Source organism: Athene noctua, chromosome 29, assembly GCF_965140245.1.
Source record: "Athene noctua chromosome 29, bAthNoc1.hap1.1, whole genome shotgun sequence".
In the NCBI taxonomy this organism is placed as follows: Eukaryota; Metazoa; Chordata; class Aves; order Strigiformes; family Strigidae; genus Athene; species Athene noctua.
Genome location: NC_134065.1, coordinates 4,517,903 through 4,538,546, shown reverse-complemented (window position 1 = coordinate 4,538,546; position 20,644 = coordinate 4,517,903).

Sequence of the window (20,644 nt, the reverse complement as noted above, 5' to 3'; positions counted from 1 at the left end):
GCCCAGGTTCCTGCTATGGTCTTCAAAAGCTGTTGGCTGATGGCAGACGAACGACAAATCCAACGGCTGCTGGCAAAGCTCTCGCCCTCCAGAGTCGGCCCCAAGAGCTGCCCCCAGCACGCCCCAGCAGACCCACCCATGGGACATGACTCCTCCACAACCGTGCAGTAAGACATTCAGCAGGGAAGGCAGTGACACTGGGGACAGGGGTAAATACCTGCCCTCTAGCTTGGCTGCCAGCTCAGACCTCAAGTTAAAAGGATGGTAGTAACTGCAAACAATCTCAGAAAATAAGCAATGAAACATCCCTTTTAATTTTACCATTGATACATTTTCTGACATGATGCTCTTTCCCAATGCAGAGGCCAGAGAGAGCAGTAGATTTAGCAAGAATATAATGGGCTTGAAAGGTATTTGTCAGTGCTGGTTTCTCAGGTCAGCCTAAGTGTCTGTGCCTGAGAATTAATCCGTAAATAGGAAGTTTATAAATCAGAAGTTCATCATCAACACAAACACACTTCAGGAACTCACCAACAGTTATGCAGTCAGGATCCCTGATAAACTTTGGGCATGGGGTCTATTACCTCTTACTGGAGGTAAGGGAGGAATAAAATCTCAATTTCTAGTTAGTCACAGAGATCTGATCAACACATTTGTGTTAATGATCTGTACAGTGCAAATTGCATGAAATCCAAAGAGATGCAGAAAAGACGTTACAGACTACGGGTGCCCAGAGCCCCAGTCCCACACTTGGCCACTGAGCTGCTTTTGGGAAAAGGAGCGTTTTTGTTTCTTCGTGCAGCACCTAATATAATGAAGTCCCAAAATAATATAAACAGGGTTCTCTGGTGCTGCTAGTGTGCAGATACTAAATAGTCATAAGTAAGTGTGAGAAAACTGTAGCATATCGTTACCTGGTAGGGTCAGACTTCACATACTGAGCTTGCAAGTATACACACTGCATGCTGTGATTAGTGTAGCTTCAGCAGGGTAATTTTTCACACGTCTACAACAGAACAACAGTGCAGTTAATACACAAGATCCTGTGCAAGTGCCAGCATCAGCAATTTAACTGCAGCACCTTGACTCCATCACCACAGGGCCAGGAAGATAGTCTGACCAAGCGCCTCTCTTGATGCAGGTCCTACTGCCTTCCACAACCTTATCCTCAGTTACCAGATTTCCATGTTTTTCTCCTCTACCATGTGGCAGCTCTTGTCTGGATGTGTCCCCAGTTACCCTTCCATCTGCTCTAATGCGAACAGAATAACCTCCCTCATGGGCCTTGAGTAACTGGGGGCAGGTAAGAGTTAAATCCCATTTTATTTATGCATTAGGACATGACCAAAGAAAGCTGTGCCCCACTCTCTGTGGCTATGGCTCAAAGAGCAGCACAAGAAAGCACAGGCTCTATTACACACTTCTGCTCCAAGATCTGTCATCTCAGGAGCAGGATGGGGCCAGCATGCCAGTCCCTTTTCATGTTCCCAAACCCCTGGGTAAATCCATCAGCAGCCAAAACACCGTCCACCAAAAGTTTTATGCACAGATTCATGCAGACAGGAATTGGGAGGGAGGGGTGACCAGGGCTCTGCTGGTGCAGGACGAAGGGGAATGAGGCTGGACCCATTTACTCACCCTCACATGTAAACCTCTTCACCTCACAGCTGCTCCCCTTCCACGTCACCTCCCTCCACAGACGGTCTTATGCGGAAAATGAAGCCACATCCTCCAGTGTTTGAACAGAGGAAGAACATCACATTTGTAACAAGTCAGGCCTTCACTTTGCCACAAATTGGGCAAAACCTCCTGTTTTGCCATCACACCTGTTTTGAGGATTTGTATCTCAGACTGAGAATTAAACACAGCAGAGGTCTTTTTAAAATCTCCCCTCGCTCCATCAGAAGCGCCACTCACACCATGTTCCCAAGCAGGAACAGACAATCTCTTGTTGGGAGAGTGAATTTGAGCGCAATCTGTCCTTGTGCGTGATGGAGCCACCAGCCCTTCTCCAAAACCACCTGCCTTCAGAGCAGAGGCACCAGACCCAGCTCAGCCAGTGCTGCTTGTCTCCCTGCTGCTACCCCGTGCAGCGACCAGCCCCCTCCCCAGCGCCCATAAAACCTGATCGCTGCCAATCCCGCCTAGTGCAGTCTATTAAAACATTTTTCCCAGATGCTCTCACGGCACCAGGCTCCTCTGTAACTGCATTTTTTGCACTGACAACAGCTCTATACCCTGGCTCTGTATGTCTGGACCAAGCATACCCCTCACCCACCGCTTCCCCTGCACCTTCAGAAGGGAGAAGCTGTCTCTGGAAGCACAAATTGGTGGGATAAGCGGCTGTTAGCTGAGCCCACTGAGCTCACCTACTTATTCCAAGTGAACTGCTCACTTTGAAGGGATAAACAGTCTGATTAAACTAACAGCTCTTCCTTCCTCGCAGTGATTCTCTTTGAAGGATATAGGCAAAGCCAGAGCGAGTGCAATCTCTAGCAGCAAATCCACTGCTGACTCCTCCTGGGAGAGAGCCCTCTGTGCAGAATGGGAAGAGGAGAGCCAGAGTGGGAAAGCTGTTGGAGCTTTGCTTTATATCAAATAATCTCGTTATTGCAATTTCAGAGCTAAATGGTAAATAGGCAGGACTTCTGAGCAGTGCAGCAGGAAGCAGGCCTGGGTCACTGGGTAATTTAGCTGATATAAACAATAACCTGTGCAGGGACGGTCAGCGTCTGCTGCTGGTACAAACCTTCAGCATTGCTCAAAGTATCAGTGGAGCTGTGCAGGACAGGCAGACAGTCTTGTCGTCCCAGACCGTACCCAGAAGTGCTGGGAGGGCTAACACAGGAGAACAGCAAAAATTAACAACTAATTAATGTCAATCAGTACAGGTATACAAACATGCCTTATCAAATGGATAAGGAAACTCAGTAGGTCTGTTCTTGCTGTAACCCTCTCTTGTGTTCATCCCTGATGCAGAATGGGAACAGTGGTGGGGAGGGCGGAGCAGATACGGGGAGCAACTCCCACTGTGGCTTGGCATAAACTTGAAGCATCTTTATACAACCTGACAGGACTTAGAAACAACGAGGGTGATTTGCATTTTCCAAGGAGAGTCAGTGCTATCCAGTCAGCTGCGGGGCACAGCAGAGTCTCACACGGTCCTGTGGAGAAAGAAGAACCCCGGGTGGGTACAACCTCTGTAGCCGCGGCCAGACTGGGCCCATATGTTGCTATTAGTGTTTCGTCCCCTGTTTTTCTAGGTTTGAATACAGCATGCTGCATTCCCAGGCACAACAGACTCCTTTGATAACGTGTCAAAACTCCTTGATGCTTGCAGCTCAGACTGGAGGAGCCACTCCTGTCTGCTCTCTCGATTTGCAGCATTTCCGAGTATCTCCTTACCAACAGCTTGGCAGTTGCCGTGTCCTAGGTGGGTCTGTCTCACTGACCCCACTCCTCCCCAGGTCCCTAGCCTGCTCCCCAGCCCAGGACTTTGCAGCCAGTTTGCTCTGAGCAGTCTCTGTCCATTCCGCCACACACACCTCTCAGTCAACACTGCGGTGCTCACCAGTTTCACACTGACATGGTGCAGTGTCTGTGCTCCACATCTTTATTTCAAGACAGATTAACCAGTCTTTTCTGGACAGCTACACACTACATTGTTTTGTGCTGTGTTCCTGCACTGTTCAGTGCAGTTTGTATCTTCATCATTCAGTGTACAGCCTCGGGGCTTGTTTACTACACATCAAACCCCGCTCTGAATAGGGAACCCTTTGATTCCTTTTGCATTCCTCGGTTGTGCTCATCACCTGGAGAAATAAGTCTTGGAAATATCAAGGAGGTTGTGAATTCTCACAGTGCCCTATGACATGAGGAGACATATTCTCCCCCTTCAACCTGGGTCCCAGATGTGCCTCGCTCAAAGGCAGTCCTTGGACATGGCAGCAGCACCGAGCTTTGTGCAGCACTCACGCTGCGAATGCAGCTGTGGTCCTGCCCAACAGGACCCCCGTCGCTCACTACATGGTGCTCTGAGTGCAGCAGGTGTTCTCAGAAGAAAACCAACTGTCCAGGAAAGTACAGCTTGTTTGCCACAAGCAAAGATGACGTTATTTCTGATATTTCCTATGATCTTGTCCAAACCCTCTCAAGGTGCTCATAACAGGGTAGGGTTCTTATCAAATATCTTAGCTTTCAAAAATAAGAGGGTTGTGTCATGTCCTGATATACTCTCCACTGAAGCGCACCAAAACAACAATCACAAAAATATTTTGGTTGGTGTGATCCCAGGAATCCCTGACCAGAGCAGCGCTGACCTCCCAGCTGAAGGCCCTGTGCAGTCAAGTGTAGAATACCTCCTAAGATGGAGATCCCACCACTTTTTTGGCCCCTGTGCCACTGCTCCACCACCCTAATGGGAAAGACTGCTCCCTTATGACCAACCTTATGTCCAAACTGTGACCATTCTCTGTTGTCTTTCAAGTCTGGCTTCCTCTCTGTAAGTATCCATTAGGTAGCAGAAGGCAGCAATTAGATCCCCTTCACCTTTTCATAGCTCCTCCTCATCTGCTGATGCTTAAACCCCCAACCACCTTTGTGGCCCTGCTCTGGACTCACTCCAGTATGTTGATCTATCTCTTGAACTGGAGAGCCCAAAATGGGACACTAGATGTGGCCCCACCGGTGCTGGAGTAGAGGGACGCAGGGTCACAAAAGAAAGCCACTAGTGGCTGGGCTTTGTACTGCCGATTGCAACTCTGTGAGCTGGTGGTCCAGCCACTTTTCCACCAGAGTCATCTGTATCCTGTGAATTGAGAGACCATGTTAAACGCCGAGCTAAAGCCAAGGTATGCAATATCCATTGCCCTCATGTGTTGTCTCCTCACACAAGGCAATCAAACTGGCCAGGCACAATTTGCCGCTGGTAACTCCACACCGGAGAAAGGTCCGGTCTTCCCCAAGCAGGACAGGGTGACAATGAGTCATCAGCACCCTGAAGTCATTGCCAAGAAGAGTGTGCCATTCACAGTAGTGATTTCTTCCTCCTCAGTCTTGCGCACGCTTGGATTCATTTTCGTGTGTTTTGCTAACACTGCCTTCTCGCTGGTTCCCAGCTGAAGTTTGGAAGTTGCCCAGTAGCCTCCTCCAGCTTCACTTAACATAAAGGGCTGTTGTTTGCTACACGGCAATGCCTGGGTTCACCAGCCCTTTAGCACACGTTCACAAAGGTCAAGCTACGACAAGTCAGGCAGTAGTTACTGACCAACAGGCAGCTGTTAAATGCAGCTAAAACCAGTTGAAGTCCAAAGAAGACCTTAGACTCCACATTGTCTGGTGAATGCAAACCCCCTGGCCTTCTGCAATAAAGACAATAGAAATATTATTGGGAAACTAATAAAATCCATGCTTCCAGTTTGGTCCCTGACTGTGGAAGTGCTGTAGCTGCTTACCAGGACTAACAGCCCTGCTCTTTCACAAGACCAAATGACATCTTTGCTTCGCAGTCTTACAGTTGGTTCCCAGTGCTCCATGAGACAGCCCAGAGATGTCCCTAGATGTATGCCCTGCTCCATCATGACTCATTGTCCACGGTGTCAAGCAGCTCAGCAGGGTCAGTTCAGTGTGGACTTCTTTCTTATTGCAGGCTTTTCTAGCCTGAAACTGAGAAAAAAATGGTTCCAGAAGTAATAATAGAAGCTGTGAAGAGTTAAAATGTCCCAGGAGTGGAAGAAGCTTTGATTCATTTCTCCACATAAAAAGTTTCTAATTATACTGGGTCTTATCTCTGTGCTAGAGCATATTCATAACTCTGCCTTTGTCCTTGATGTGTTCAGCAGCAATGTTTAGATTTTGGACAGTGCAGGGATGAGAGTTTAGGAAAGAAAAGCAGTTACCAGGCATCCCTCAGGGAGGAGGGGCACTCATCCAAAGTTGTGGGAGCTCCAGAGATGGCTTTTGCGTAAAAGCACAATCCTTGATGAACGTGCCCTGACATGCATAGCTATAGCCATGGACCAGATGACCTCCTGAGGTCCCTGCCCATCCGAATTATCCCAGGAACATCCGATCTTGAGCAGAAGGGTCCATCCCTAGGAGCTCCCAGGGCTGGGCTAGCATGCTTACAGCAAGGATTAATGTGCAAACAGGAGCCCTGTCTTTTCACTGTCATCAGAGTCAATAGCAGGCCTACACACTCCAGCTCAGCACTGCATCCTGAGCTCCCAGGCGTCTCCTGAGAGCTCGCACAACAGGAGAGTGCGCAGGCACTTCTGTTAGGACAAACCAGTCAGCCAAGCACTTAAGCAGCACTCAAAATCTCCTTACGTAACTTCTGAAACAAAGGCTGCCCATGCAGCCTGTCTACTCAGGCAATCAAACGCACTCCCTCTTGCTCCCTCCCACATGGAGGGCATGTTATCATGACAGGTTTCTGCACTGCATTTCCACCTCAGGTTTCTGTAGAGCACACAGGCACATACACGCACATGCACGTAAGCTCTCTCCCTTGTTTTTATACAATGCCCAATTTGCAGTTCAACACCAAATAGAGCAGATATGAGATACGATTGAAAATGCAAGTTATACATAGCTCAAGTAGTGACAATAGCAACATTAACAATGACCAAACCTGCTGCCATAGGCCACGTAGACTGCAGGGACCCCAATACGGAATAAAAGCTCTTGCACTCAGCAGTGTCAGACCATGAGCCAACAGAAAGTCCAGTCCTCTCTCCAAGCCCTGCACCCCACACAGTCTGCCAGGTGGCAGCAAGCTGTAAAGGCTGATTCATGACGTGCTTTAGAGAGCATCTTCTCAGGAAGAACACAGTGAGCAATGTGATACGGAGAAAGATGGAGCAAATGTTGTAGGCGCTGGTGCTCGAGCTGGGCAAATATCTAAGGCCAGAAAAGCCAGTGCTACGAATGAAAGAGTTGGTCCTGCAACCGCCCTATGAACATTGATGGACAGCCCACAAAGACACTCCCCTGTGGGGAACTGGCGCAGATGAAAAGTAAGTGGCAAAAAATGGTGATTTTGCAGTGGGAGTATTTCTCAGACCACGTCACCTTGTGACCACAAACCCACTTGTGCCAGCTTCTGAGGACAGCACGTCTGTAGGGTAGGCAAGAGGGGCAGGGAGGGGTGGAGACTCGTGCTTGCAGGGACACATCAGAAAGCAGTAAAATCTACAAAGTAAATGCCATTCCTGATGTACTTCCTCCCCTCTGTCCTCTCTCTGTAGTGGTGCCCACCAAGGAGGGATGGGTTATTCCGGTAAAATCCCAGAGAAAGCCATTACACTCGCAGCAGAGAACTGCTGCTAGCACAGCGAAGGAGCCATCTCAAACACTGCAGCTGTGGTGAAAGGCTTTTTCTTGCTGGCTGTTGCTGTGCACACGGGGTAAGGTTGCAGGCAACGGTCTACTGTGTGGGGACATGCTTGGCAAACCTATTCAAGCAAAATTTTGCAGCACGAATTTATCCAAAGAGAGAAGCCAAATGTGGGAGTCGGAGAACATCCCACTCAAATGCACACACACGCACACTTGCTGCCTACACGGCTGATTTCAGCTCTGGATAAGGGCCAAATCCCCATCAGTGCTGTGAGGCCCCAGAAGACCAGAGCAAGGATGCTGCTCAGGGCTGAGCGGGTAAGGTTTTCCCTCCAGCACAGAGCAGCTCATACTGAAATCAGTACAGAAGACTGCTGCAGCTCTCCCAAATGATTTTATTTTCCCACAGAAGTTTAACATCTAAAAAGGTAGTTTTAAAATCAACTTTCAAAAAGCGAGAAGCCAAAGTTTTAGTCACTGATAAATATTTTGGTTCTAGCTTTCCAACTGTGTCTGCTCCTATGAGAAAACAATGTTGTCCTCATCTTGGGGTCAGAGTATTTTGTTAAAGGCACAGTATTTCAAAGAAATCTTAGTTTTCCTCTGTGAGAGTGGCTGAGTGGTCCCATGACAGAAATACCTGCAAGTTCTTTGGTAGGAAAGGACAAGTGGCTTTCCATGGCAGTGCTGCAACAGCCACAGAGTTCCCATTTCTCAGGCTGCGACGCTGCTCATGACACCTCCAAGAGCACGTGCTCTGCCTGATCCTCCAGCCGAGGTCGCACAACCCTGGCAGCAAACCGTGCCCGCCCTTGTGGCTCTTACAGCTCCAACCTTGGGCACTCCCCCGTGTGCCTCAGAGATGCTCACCTAGCCCAGGGGTCTGTCTTTGGCGGAAGCAAAAGCAGCTGCTCTTTAGGATGCACACAAGCCTGGACACCCTGCAGGCATCTTCCTTGCCCTTCCCCAGCATCCACAGTTGCTGTATCAGGGATGTTAGAGGAGATGTCCCTGCCTGCTGCCTTCAGTCTCTGCTGATGGACCTGTTGCCTCTAAAGTTTTCTGATCCTTTTCTGACCCTGCTGTTACTGTCTTTCCTCTGCCTTCTCCAGCAACAAGTTCCTCACTTTCACTTCCTGCTGTGTGAAGATGAACTTTCTATTATATGCTTTAAACTGCTCTCCTTCTAGATTCATCAGATGCACATACTTCTAGTATTGTGGGATTTGGTGAATGACAGCTCTGCCTTCATCTTACTCACCACCTCCATGATGTTACAAACTTCAGCCACTTTCCCTCTCTTACCACCTTCTCTGCAAACAGGAGTCTGTGTCTTTTCGGTCTCATAAGGCAGATGTTTCATTCCCTTGATCATTTTAGCTATTTCTCTGCACCTAACATGAGATGCAGAGACTGGAGCTACACAAGGAGCACGAGAGCTGCAAAATGATGCCTGGTGTCAGTTTGGAGGGAGTTAAACAGAGGAACGGTTGGTGCAACCTGCTGTGGCTGCCTCCTGGGGCAGAGACCTCACAAAGGAGTTGGACACTGCAGTGGAGAACTGTGAAACCCCTTGAAAACAGCATGCATTTGTAACGCAGCCTCCCGCCCTGCAGGTCTCCAGCTTCCTGAGCTAAGGGTCTAGCAAGCACAGGAGGCAAGAGAAAAGCACTTTGTCGCCCAGGCTAAAGTCTACCATCCTGGACCTAGATCTGGTCCCAGAAAGACCTGGGATGGTCAAGGACAAGGGGTATTTTTTATATGAAGGAGCAGATAAGACGTTGGGTAGACACAAGAGTAATTAATTACAGCAGAAGCAAATTACTTCAGCGCTACCACACATGGAAGCACAAAACCCAGATGTAACAGGAACAGTCCAAGCCTCCTCAGGCCATTTACCTCTATGGCAGATGGGGATTAGCAGACTTCTAAACCAGGCTAAGAACTCCACAGTTAAGAGTGTAGTTTGCACTCATTTATAAGCCCAATTTCACAGCCTATATTTCTCAAAAAATTTCTTTGCGTCTGAATTTCACACACATTATCTGTGGCCAGAGCAGAATTTTGGCAAAATATGAGCTGAAGGGAGGAGAGAGGGGAGAGAGAGGAGACAGGGTTTCTATTTCAAGAAATGTCTTCTCTGCAAACAGGCTGGCATCTATCGCTCGTGGAGAGCAATTCCTGATGGCCAAGGGTGAGATCAACCCAAGGCTAATGGAGAAAGAGACATATTAATCCTACCAATTTCAGGACAGCTGGGTATCTGTTAAGTAAAGCCTGCATTCATGATAGGAGAGGAAAACTAGGACCACCAGCAAGAGTTTTTGCTCTGTTCCTGGATACTAGAGTTCCAAAGGCCCAAGCTCTTCATTTAGCCCCAAGTCCAGGCCTTCAAGGACTTCAGCCAGGGATTCCCCAAGCACAGCCCACCCCTCCCAGCTGGAAGGCCACACACCTTTTAGGAACAAAGACCCCAAATGGCAGAGAACCGTCACAGCATCCCAATGGTTAATTCTCTGCACAGATGATATTTTGCACCCTCTTTCTTGTTTGAATCTATGCTTCACTTCAGTCACTTGACCTCACTCGGTCTCTAGCTGGGATTATGTAGTCTTCCACTGTGAGAAATCACAGTGAACTGCAGGAGAAAATCAGATCTTTTTTTTGGACTTTTTTGTAAAGCGCTTTGAGCTCTTGGAAATTTCTCTCAAAATCAGACTTTCTAGCCTATATGTTTTAGTTGTGGTTGTTTTCTCTGCTATTTCCAAAAAGACTTCTTAGACATGGAAGTACTGTAGCTAGATCCTGGATCCACATGATAGAGATGAATGAAAAGACAATTCCTCTTTCTGCTCCTATTCAGGGTTCCCTTGCATAAATACCTTTCTATCCTTGGCCACCAGCTCACATCTCAAGCTCACATTTCTCACTTATACCTCAGGATCCTTAGCATTCTTCTGCGTCTTCTTCTTCCAAACAATAGTCCCCACCGTGCAGTTTTTCTGAACGTCATTTTGCGGTTACCCACACTAAAATGAACACACTGTGCTCAGCAAGTCCAATTCACCAACCAGCCCGGTTGACTCCACACAACTGAGTAGTTGCTACCATTTTCTTTTTTACTGTTCCACTGTTTTTTCTCTACATGATACAGGAGAAAATAGTCCTGCAGCAATCACCCCTCATACCAGCACTCCTGGTCATTGATAATTAGAGCATCAAAATGAGACAGCAGCTGTACTGCATCAGCCCAGAAGTCTCTCTGACTTAGCAGTCTCCTTCCAGATGTGACCACAGGCAAATGCACAGGAACGATGAGAACGAGGCAGGCTTGTGTGATACCTTTCCGGATACCTTCCCGGTACCTCAGGACAGATGTTTTCTATGTATTTGCAGCCCTCAGCTCACCTCTCCTGCGTTAACCTGTCCAGTCTCTCCTTGAACCCACAGTCTTTGCAGGTCTCCAGCACACAGAAGGACTGACTATTTACTCCCATCTTGTTTCTGACCTTTCAACCAATTATTTATACTTTCCACCACTTTTCTTCTTATCCTATGGCTGCTTATTTCATTATAGCCTTTGGTGAAGGGCACCATCAAAAGCGTTTTGGGAATCCAAATACAGTCTATTAAATAAATTACTCTTGTCTGCCACATCAGAGAACTCTGCTGCCTCCTCCCCCGTGAATCACATACATCCATTTGCCTACAAAGACCATTCTGTGGTATTATGGGGTAAACATAAATCAACTGGATCTTTTCTGGAGCTCTTTTTCAATTTTTCCATACTTCGGCCTTTAGATGCAAAGACAGTTTTGAGAAAGCACTTGCACACCACCATTTCTAATTCAGCAGTCTCATTCTTGGCTTTCTTAAGAAGCCTGAAGCAATACAACCAGCCCGAATGGTTTATCACTGTCCATTTCATCAACTGGATCCATAATCTCTGGATCCAGGCTTTTCAGTTTTGAACATATCCTCTGATGAGTCCCTACGAAGGTTAATTACAGCATGGGAATCTCCATGTTTTCTTCTACAATCAACAATAATGCAAATAATTGCTTCAGCTTCTCTGCAATAGGCTCGTCTTTTCTAATTGCTCCTTTTATACTCTGATCATATGCTGGCTCTGTCAAGTCCTTGGCACACTTCTTGTTTCTGATATATTTGAGGAAAATCTACTCTCTTCTTCTTTAGCTGTGTCTCGGATTCTTTCAGCGTGCCACTCGGGCCAGGAGCTCAGTGATGCATACCCAATACAGGGATGCGGTACTACCATCATCCTATCTAGGTCTGGCCTTTGTTTCCATGAGGTTTCTCTGGTTTTCACTGGCATGGCTAGCACCAACCCTCTGGCAAACAACATCACCCGGCTTACAGTGCCCCGGGGATTGTCCGCCTTGCCCCAGTTTCCAATATGCCTGTTGTGTTCATGTCTTCATTTAGGACTTGTCAATCCACTCCCCCATTTCCAAACACTCTTGGAGATCCAGAATATACCTGAATTTTAATCCACTGCATAACTTTCTCTTAGGCTGTGCAACTGAGGCCAACTCTGTAATCAGACTGTGCAGCAAAGGAACTCAAATGCCCTACAGAAGCTTGAACATGCAGCATTAACACATTTATATATTTTCAATAGCCAGGTTTGTAATCTGGCCAAGAGATACCACTCAGGTTTGCAGGGCAGAATTTATTTTCCACAGAGCAGAACTGGCAGGCAATAATCATGCTAGCAATCTGTAATCTGCTACAATCTACTGTTTTCAGAGCTCCAGTATGACTTGGGCAGGAGGCAACCGTAGGACAACAGCTCAGATAAAGGGTAGAGCTCCGCACCCCGTGCCACGGCATGTTTCAGCACACGTATCATTTCCTGCAGTGCACCTGAGGCAGTACTGTCCTCTGGCAAGACAGCACCCTGGCCACCAGCATCACCAGGACTGGTACAGTTGGTCATTTAGACCCATAAAAGTGGAAAATTCTGAGAACATTTGTCCCCACATAGCTCTCTGTTGTCTTATTTTCTGGCAAGGTTGCTGAGGACCCTGTGTAACCACACTGCTGAGGACATAGCTGCTTTAACCATGCAGAAGATGTTGCAACAAACAGAGCTGGCATGGAAAAAAAGCATCTCGTTTCACAGGAAAGCAAAACTGAGATGCATATTTCCCTGTTCAGTGGCTTTATGTTTGTCTTGTGTCACAGACTCAGTCATTCAGCAAAAAGCATGTCATATTTCTGTTACCTGCCCCTTTGTCACCAGCCTACAGGCATGAATCCAGGCACTGTGGAGAAGGTTCCTGCCCTCACACTCAAGGGCTGATTTCCTACTCATGTAGCAAATGCCACCATTCCCTTCAGGGGCCAGAGACAAGAGAAGCTGCGAAACATGGAAAACCAGTCAGAGCAACCAGCTTTATCACCAGTCCCAATGAGATACAGCTCCAGGGACCACCTGTGCTGGCAGCAGTGAGCAGAGAGCCTCCCACATGGACATACCAAGCAACCTTCCTAGGTCCCTCCAGTCCCACCAGCTACTCACCGCATCTGTGCCTGAATTCATATCAATGATTTCACACAACTGAATTCACGCCGGTCCTTCGCCCATGGAAAGGACACACCAGGCTGTTCTGACTCACCCGTCACTGGAAATGTAGAAGTCTCCATCTTGGACTGAACTTTCTGGACCATGATTTTTTTCTGTGAACTCCTCTAATCCCATTTTGAACACACTCTGCTTTCAACCCTCAGCATCATGTGAAGGTGGATTTATAGAGAGATGTGAATGGATCCCATCCATCCATGCACCCACTTCCAGCACAGTGGGAAATGGCAAAACATTTCCTCTCCCTCTCTCTACCACAGATGTCTGCTACAGTCCCTTCAATTCACCCCATCCCAAGCCGGGCACTACCCCGTAAGCTGTCCTTTATAGAGAAGCCAGCTCTGGCCTCCTTGCCAGAATTTCTGCACCTCCTCCAGTCAGATCTGCTGCCAGCTGCAACAGATACTATCAACACCCTGTACACACCACTCTCTTTCCTCTGAATTCGGCTTCACATGTATTTGAATTGAATGTAATCTGCCATTTTATGCATGAGCATCATGGGACCCTCTTCAGCGTTCTTGCATTCAGCCCTAGATTTGGCTCTCTTCAATCATTTTTTTCCCTACAAATTTGCCAGCTCACTATTCACAGTCTTCTCTGCATCCTCTGTGAATGCACTGATCGGCACAAATACCAGCACAAACCTCTGTACGCTGCCACCGCCAGCCGCCACCACTGTGAAAATGAGCTCAATGCTCCTGTAAACAGTTATTAATCTATGGGCCTGCCTTTTCACCCCTTGAAAAGTTAGTTTTCTTGTAGGTCACTGATGCGGGAACTGACGCAAGACATGTGAACCCCCATGTCCGAGTGTACCAACTGTATATCACCCTGGCCCATCAGCTCGCTCACACCTTCAGAGAGCCTGGGTACGCTTCTGAGCTTTGACTTCCTTCTCTAAAAGCCAAATAAAACTCTTCCCCAATATACTGTATTCATTCAAGCATCTAATAAAATTATTCTACATTGTTGCTTCTAACAATTTGAGGCTGTTTGAACACTAACTGGTTCCAAAATCAGTCCAGGACTCCTTTCTCTCATTGGCACCACACTCCTACATCCCTCAGAGACTGGTTTAGGCATTAAAGCACAAGCCCGTTAGCTGTTGAACAGCTTCACTACTGCGCTCCTCCGGCACCGTTGGGTGACTGTGGTCATCCTTGGCAATATATGGATTTGCTCCAAAACCTCTTTGCCAGCACTTCAGTTTGAGAGAGTCCCTCAGCACCATCTGCCTCTGCACAGCAAATAAAGGGGGCGCCACTGCAGCGAGCAGTACCACAGGGAACTCATTTGCTTCTGCGTGATAGCTTTGTTTTCTTCAAGTGTCCTCCCTGCTCCTGATGTGCACACCTCAGGACAGAGCTGCCTGGATGTCTTCCTGAAAATCAGCCTTGTAAAAGGACTTTTAATCTCTAAATATATATAGTGTCGGAATACAAATGAGAACAAAACGTCTCCTGAAACAGGGGAAACTCAGACCATTGTCCCTGCAGAGTGAATTTGTCCTTCAACCTCAATTCAGCAACTTTGGGTGGCTCCCTAGCTTCTCAGAAACCTGAGTCCCTCCTGCAGCTCTGCAAAGGCTCCTTCTCCACTGCCAAAGCCTGGCTGTGCCTCAGGTCCCCGGTCCCCTCAGTCTCTCCTGGTCCCTCGCCGCAGAGCTCGCTCTGCCTGCGCTGCTCGACCCTCCGCTGCCGCGGCTGAGGGTCCCCGACCCGCCGCTCACCCCCCGAGGCCATGCGGTACGTCTGTGACAGGAGGGACTCAAGACCTTTGCACAGCCGCTTTAAATATTCTTCGTGGCAGAGTTAAGGATTTTACTCATTTAGCTGCTCCCTTTAACTTCTGTTTAACTGGCTTCCCCTTTGTCTGTCCTTTAAAGATTTTTCAAATTCCTGTTGCTGCAGTCAACTTTTTTGGCTTTCCCCTCATAAGGATGTTGAATTTGAGTACATTACAGTCAGTATAAAGAAAGTGTACCTTCGATGGTGATATATTGATCCAGGTTCTGTGCATTACTCCGGAATAAATCAAAAGTTAGTTCTCCCCTTGTGAGGTCTTTCACCGGTTGCTTCATGGATTGTCATTTATGGTGTCTAAAACTCATTTTCTCCCCCAAACAGAAGCAGTTTCTCCAGTCTCGAATTTTGCTCAGTTGTTCAAGGCGTTTCCCCATAATAACAAAAATCTCATTTTCTGTAGCTGAGGATTGCCAAGCTGGATCTATAAAATGTCAGTGTTTCATGGATTAAGCCATTTTAACCAACAATTTCTTTCACTTTTTACATGCTCAGGTGACTAACTAGTTCCCAGTAACAGAGGAGTTTCTGGAGCTGGTGTTACCCTCCTATTATGGAGATTTTGAATTCTGCTCTGAAGTTTGAGAGTTACCAAGGAGAAAGTTCTGTTCCATTCGTTTTTTTCTGTTAATTTTTATGCCATCTTTTCAAAGAACATTTTCTTTTTTGACTGGCATTTTGTATTGGTTTGTTTGTAGCTATTTAAATGCATTGTTTTGACATCATGAGCATTTATACTCTATACATCATTAATTGGGGCAAATTTCATTCCTTTGCAAAAATAAAATCCTCCAGAATAAATTCCTACACTATTTGCAAGGTTTTCTATGCTAAATCTATGCAAACCCACTGTTCAGACTGCAGTGGAGACTACAGGGGGATCTCAGAGAGGACCCAAAGCTCTGCTGTACCTGTCCTACCCATGCTCGAGAACAGCCGGCACAACCCACGAAAAGCGAACTGCCAGCCAGGAACTGGAGGCAGCTTCGAGCTGCGCTGCAAGCCAGGAGCTAATAAATGTCACCGAGCCCGCACAGAGTAGATTAGAAATGGCCATTTGGATTTTGGCCATCAGCCTGTGCAGTGCAGCCACGACACCTCTCTGAATTCCTGCTGAACGTGAATGGACTATGGGAAAAGCTCATCTGCAATTTAAAAATCCCCTGAGTGGGTTAACCTGCCTTGGGAAGTCACTCCAATGGTCAGAACCTTATTCCAAATCCCAACTGTCCTCTGCCAGCTTTCAGCTACTGGATCCTGCTCCAGTTACTGCTGTCCTCCAGATTGGAAGACCTGTTACCAGAGCAGGATTTTTTTCTGAGACACTTAGGTACCATGGCTAAGCAAGCCCTTAATGCTCTTAGAAATTCAATGGTTAAAGTAGATAAAGGATATCTGGTACTCCAGCGACCTCCAAGCCTTCTCTGGTCACTGTTACTCAGACCAGCACCATCCATCATTTGTTCCTCAATAGCTGATGCTACATTCAGCCTTTATTAAAGAATCTGTATAGTTCCAACTTAGCAAATTACTCTCCAGCCATTTTGTCATCTGCGCAGTGCATCAGAGACATTTCTACTTTTTTTCTGCCAGGCTTTTGGTAAAAATGTTGAATGTAGCCAGACCACAATACAGGTCATTCTAAGACTTTGCACTTTGAATAAAGTGCGAGGTCTAGAAGTTACAGAAGCAAAGGACAGTGCTGGAAAATCTGTTAGTTGGATAAAGGAGATGTTGAGGGCTCACTGCAACACAACAGACTATGCAGCTGAAGGAAGTCAGGTTGAATCCACCACACAACCCTGTCACGTTTGGGGTTTTGTATTCACTCCCCACTCGTCTTCTCTGCTACTCTGGGCTCGCTGCAGTCAGCCATGAATAAACCCTGCCTTGATGAAAATTGGTTTAAATGAAACAGCCCCTAAATGTACAAACCCCAAGCTCTGGGAGTAATCCCCAAGCACAGCCATCGGGTTCTGGTTCCTGACACACAGCAGAGCTGTGATCTGACTCACAGCAACGTGACTCAGGAGAAACTACCCAAGTCTTAACAGAAGCAAATCAAGGACAAGATATTTCTGTATAGAATAGTTCTGTAACATCAGCTTGGTTGCACGTTAACGAGTTTGATAAAAGCCTGCACTGGTCTGGAACAAGCGTTACAAATACCTGGGCAGTATGCAACATAGATGAATTGCCCAGACCTTGATCTTGATATAAAAGGCTTCAAAGAAATACCAAAACATCTGGCTATAAGCTCTGCAGGACAGCTCAAGTAAGCTGCAAGGAGCAGCAGTCAAACACCCAGATGCAAGCACATCCTCCACAGGACTCAATCTCCCCACCCAGACGGTAGCAGAGAAGTGGCAGGCTCACTTCTTTGATGAGAGAGATCAAAATGGCATGAGGCTCCAGCAAAGGTGCAATGACAGCGGATGATAGTAAGGGACTTGAACCACCCACAGACAAACACGTGGCACAGTGGGACACAGTTCACAGACAATCTCCACGTTCGACACACTGCTGCTCTGTGCAGTCGCTCACTCGGAGCAAGGAGAGGAGCAGGAAGAAGCGCGGAGGGCATTCTTAGTTTTAAGTGGCACACAGGAGCAAATTCATAACACAATAGGAGCTGAGATGCTGCATAATAGCAGCCCCAGTGCTGCGCAGTTCAGCACTGCACAGCAAAGCCAGACCAAACGGCCGCGAGGGACACTAAACGGAAGCAAATGCTAAAAATCGGTGTGGGACTAATTAAGCAAAACTTAAAGGGGTTTAAAAGAGCAAATCAGTAAAGGTATAAAAACAAACAACAGGGCTGAGCATGTCAAAAAGCCATCGGGAAAACACGGGGCCATTAAGGCTGTCCGAGGTTAAAGGAAGTAATTACGGTAGATGAGGATATCACAGAAATGCTGAATGACTCTTGTCCTTCCACCCTTCACACCTTCTCTGGAGATTTCTATGCTTCTGCAGAGCCTCCAGGGAGACACTATCCATGGCTGGGGCAACAGCAAACATGGGCTAGGAAACGATTGCTGAAATATGTTATCGAGCCCATTTGATGATTTAGAAGGCTTCATTCTCACTCCATCCTCCAACTCCCTTCCAGAGAGAGTATCCATTGGAGGGAGTACAAAGGAAAGGCAGAAGTTCTGGTCTGATCCTAAAAGTTGGGACACAGGCAGCAAGACACCATAAAAGGCCAAGTTCGGATAATCAGAGGGGAAAATCTTCTCTAGAGGTGTGATAAGAGAGTGGTCGAACAGACTAGATTTTTAGATTGGTGGGGGGGGAAGGGGGGGGCAGAAATTATAAGTAGCATCGCTAAGATATGTTGGAAAGGGGTTTAGCTCTACATTCCAGCTGGTCCCTCGGTGTGGAAAGGTAACACCGGGGTGGTTTATTCTTCCTGTGTAGCATTAGTATTAGCTGCAGCCAGGACACAGGGCTGGAAGGTTTTCACAGATGATCAGGGCTGGCAGCTCTTAAACCAATGTCACTGAGAGATGAATGTGATCTGGTTGCCTCTGTCCAAGGGTGCTACACCTAAGTGGCAGAGCTGAAGAAAACAGTCCTACACCCGCAGCCTGTACGCCCGTACCTTGCACAGTCCTTTACACTTGGCTGAAGGGTGCTGCCAGACCACTGCTGGCACACATGGGAAGCTCTGGAGGACTCGAACAGCCCAGTTCAAGAGAGGCACGTGCTCCCAGAGAGCAAGGAGACCCGGAGGCCAACGCTGCGTGAACGTAACACCCACCTTCGCAGCCCCTCTCAGCAAGAGAGAACCAGAAAGATTGAGGCCAGCAGGGACTTCTGGGGGTCTCTCGGGCAAAGCAGAGTTGAGGAGCATCATCCTCCCCAAGCATGGCAGAGTGAATCCGTGCAGGGGAGCTCCAGTTTCGGGGGGCTCTGGGACGCCTCGGCAGAGGCGGCTGCGTGACATCAGCCGCCTCTGCTGTTTGTTGCCGTTTGTTAACATTCGGTCCCGTCGGTGGCAGATGCTCTGGGGCTGAATCACGGGGATTTGTTGTGGCGAGCGTTGCCTCGGCACCTGCTGCACACTGAATCCCTCCTCTTCCTCTGCCTCCAGCCGCCCTGCCCTTCACCAGCCATCACCTCTCAGGAGCCACCCATGTGATAAGAGCGTGGGTGCTGCACCCACAGAGGCAGGGGACAGCTGTCTGCTGGCAGCCAGTCTCTCTGCAACACACCTGCCTTGCAGAAGACTGAGAAAGGGTTAAAAACACCGCCTGGAGATACGAAGCCTCCAGCCTGCCGCAGGGAGAAGGGACAGGCGGAGGGGAGCGGGCTGGGGAGGTTGCGGGGTGAAGGGCTCCATGCACTGCGATCCTCTCCCGTGAGGAAGCCCTGCCACGCTGCAGCCCGTGCTGCGACAGGCAGGCAGCATGCCCTCCCAGCCTCGCTCCTCCATCAGCCTCCCCCCTCAGTCGAGGGAACTGCGGCACAGCCCCGAGGGCCGTCCTCCTCCAGCAGATATCTGGGGAGAGGCTGGGGGATCGCAGAAGGCCCTGAGAGACCCAGTGTCATCCAAGTCCCTCCTCTCGGGAGGAAACTGCCCCCCCCACCCCCCAACTGCTGCGTGCAGTGCCAGGAGCCACCCACACCCTCCCAGGACCCAACCCAGCACGGTTCCCTTCCAGGGCCATCCCACGAGACTCCCTCCAGCTTCCCGGCCCCATCTCACCCTCCCACCGGAGCCTCTCTCGCCCACGAGGCCACGCTCACACCTCAGAGAGGATCCATGCTTGTATTCACTCTGTTCCTGGGGGAAGACCTCATGTGAGCTGTTCTCACGTTCCCGACTTGCCAGAGCCATTTGCCAAAGGCAGTCCCTTCTCCAGCTAAAGACCTGGGGACATCCTCCCTGTGCCCCACGCTGACCCCAGATCTGCCCCATGGGCCGTGGCTGTGCCCTGAGCACTGAAGTCACAGCTGGGACCAGCTGCAGCTCTGCTAAGCGTAACAGAAGCAGCATCACCTTTAGGGCCATCCAGACACAGGATGAAAATTGAGGCAGAGCAGGGATCTGATCTGACCACCAGAAAGCTGTTCCTCCCACAGCCCCTTCCCACAGAGATTATGACTAACGCAGACATCCCTCTTGCACAGCATTTGTGCAGGAGATCATCAGGGTGTGGAAAAGCTCAGCATAAAAGCACGTGAGGAGGAGTTTACACTGACGTGTGAAATGAATGTATGCGTTTGTTTCAGACCTACTAAAGCAAAAAGGGTTAATTTCTCCTCTAGGGCTGCAGGAGGGAGTCCAAGCTAGAAATATTTGGGCCGGCATGAGCTAGCTCTCGGCTGTTACCATCTAATGGATGATAACATGGACGGGTAACAGTGGATAAAGGAGTTGCCCGGGAGATGCCATGGGACAGCAAGGGCTGGACGCTGACTTTTAAGGACTGGCAGCCAAGGACTGGAACAAACGCAGACTTCACCCCAAATGGGATTCAGCTGCAAGGCTGAACGAGGACCCGTCACGAGACCGGGTGGTCTGTGGGCTGCTGCAGAGCAAGAGGAAGCCCTTCAGCCCTGAGGACCCTGATGGGCACGGGTGACCCCCCAGCATTCCAGCTGCAGTCCGTCTGACCCCGCAAAGCACTGAGGGGACCATCCCTGCACCCATCAAGCTGCACACGCTGTCTGCTCGCCCGTGCTCAGCAGGTTGGCCGCGGGGCCGACTGGAAAGCCAAAGCCGGGCCTTCAGCGGCGAGAGCCACGGGAGATGCTTTGCAAACGGGCAGATGCCGAGCACGAGGCACCAAGGACAGCGATGCCAGACCGAGCAGGGCCAGCGACCCTCGACGGCAGCGGCACCCCCGCCTCCCGCCGCCCCCAGCCCACCGGGGCTCGGCCCAGG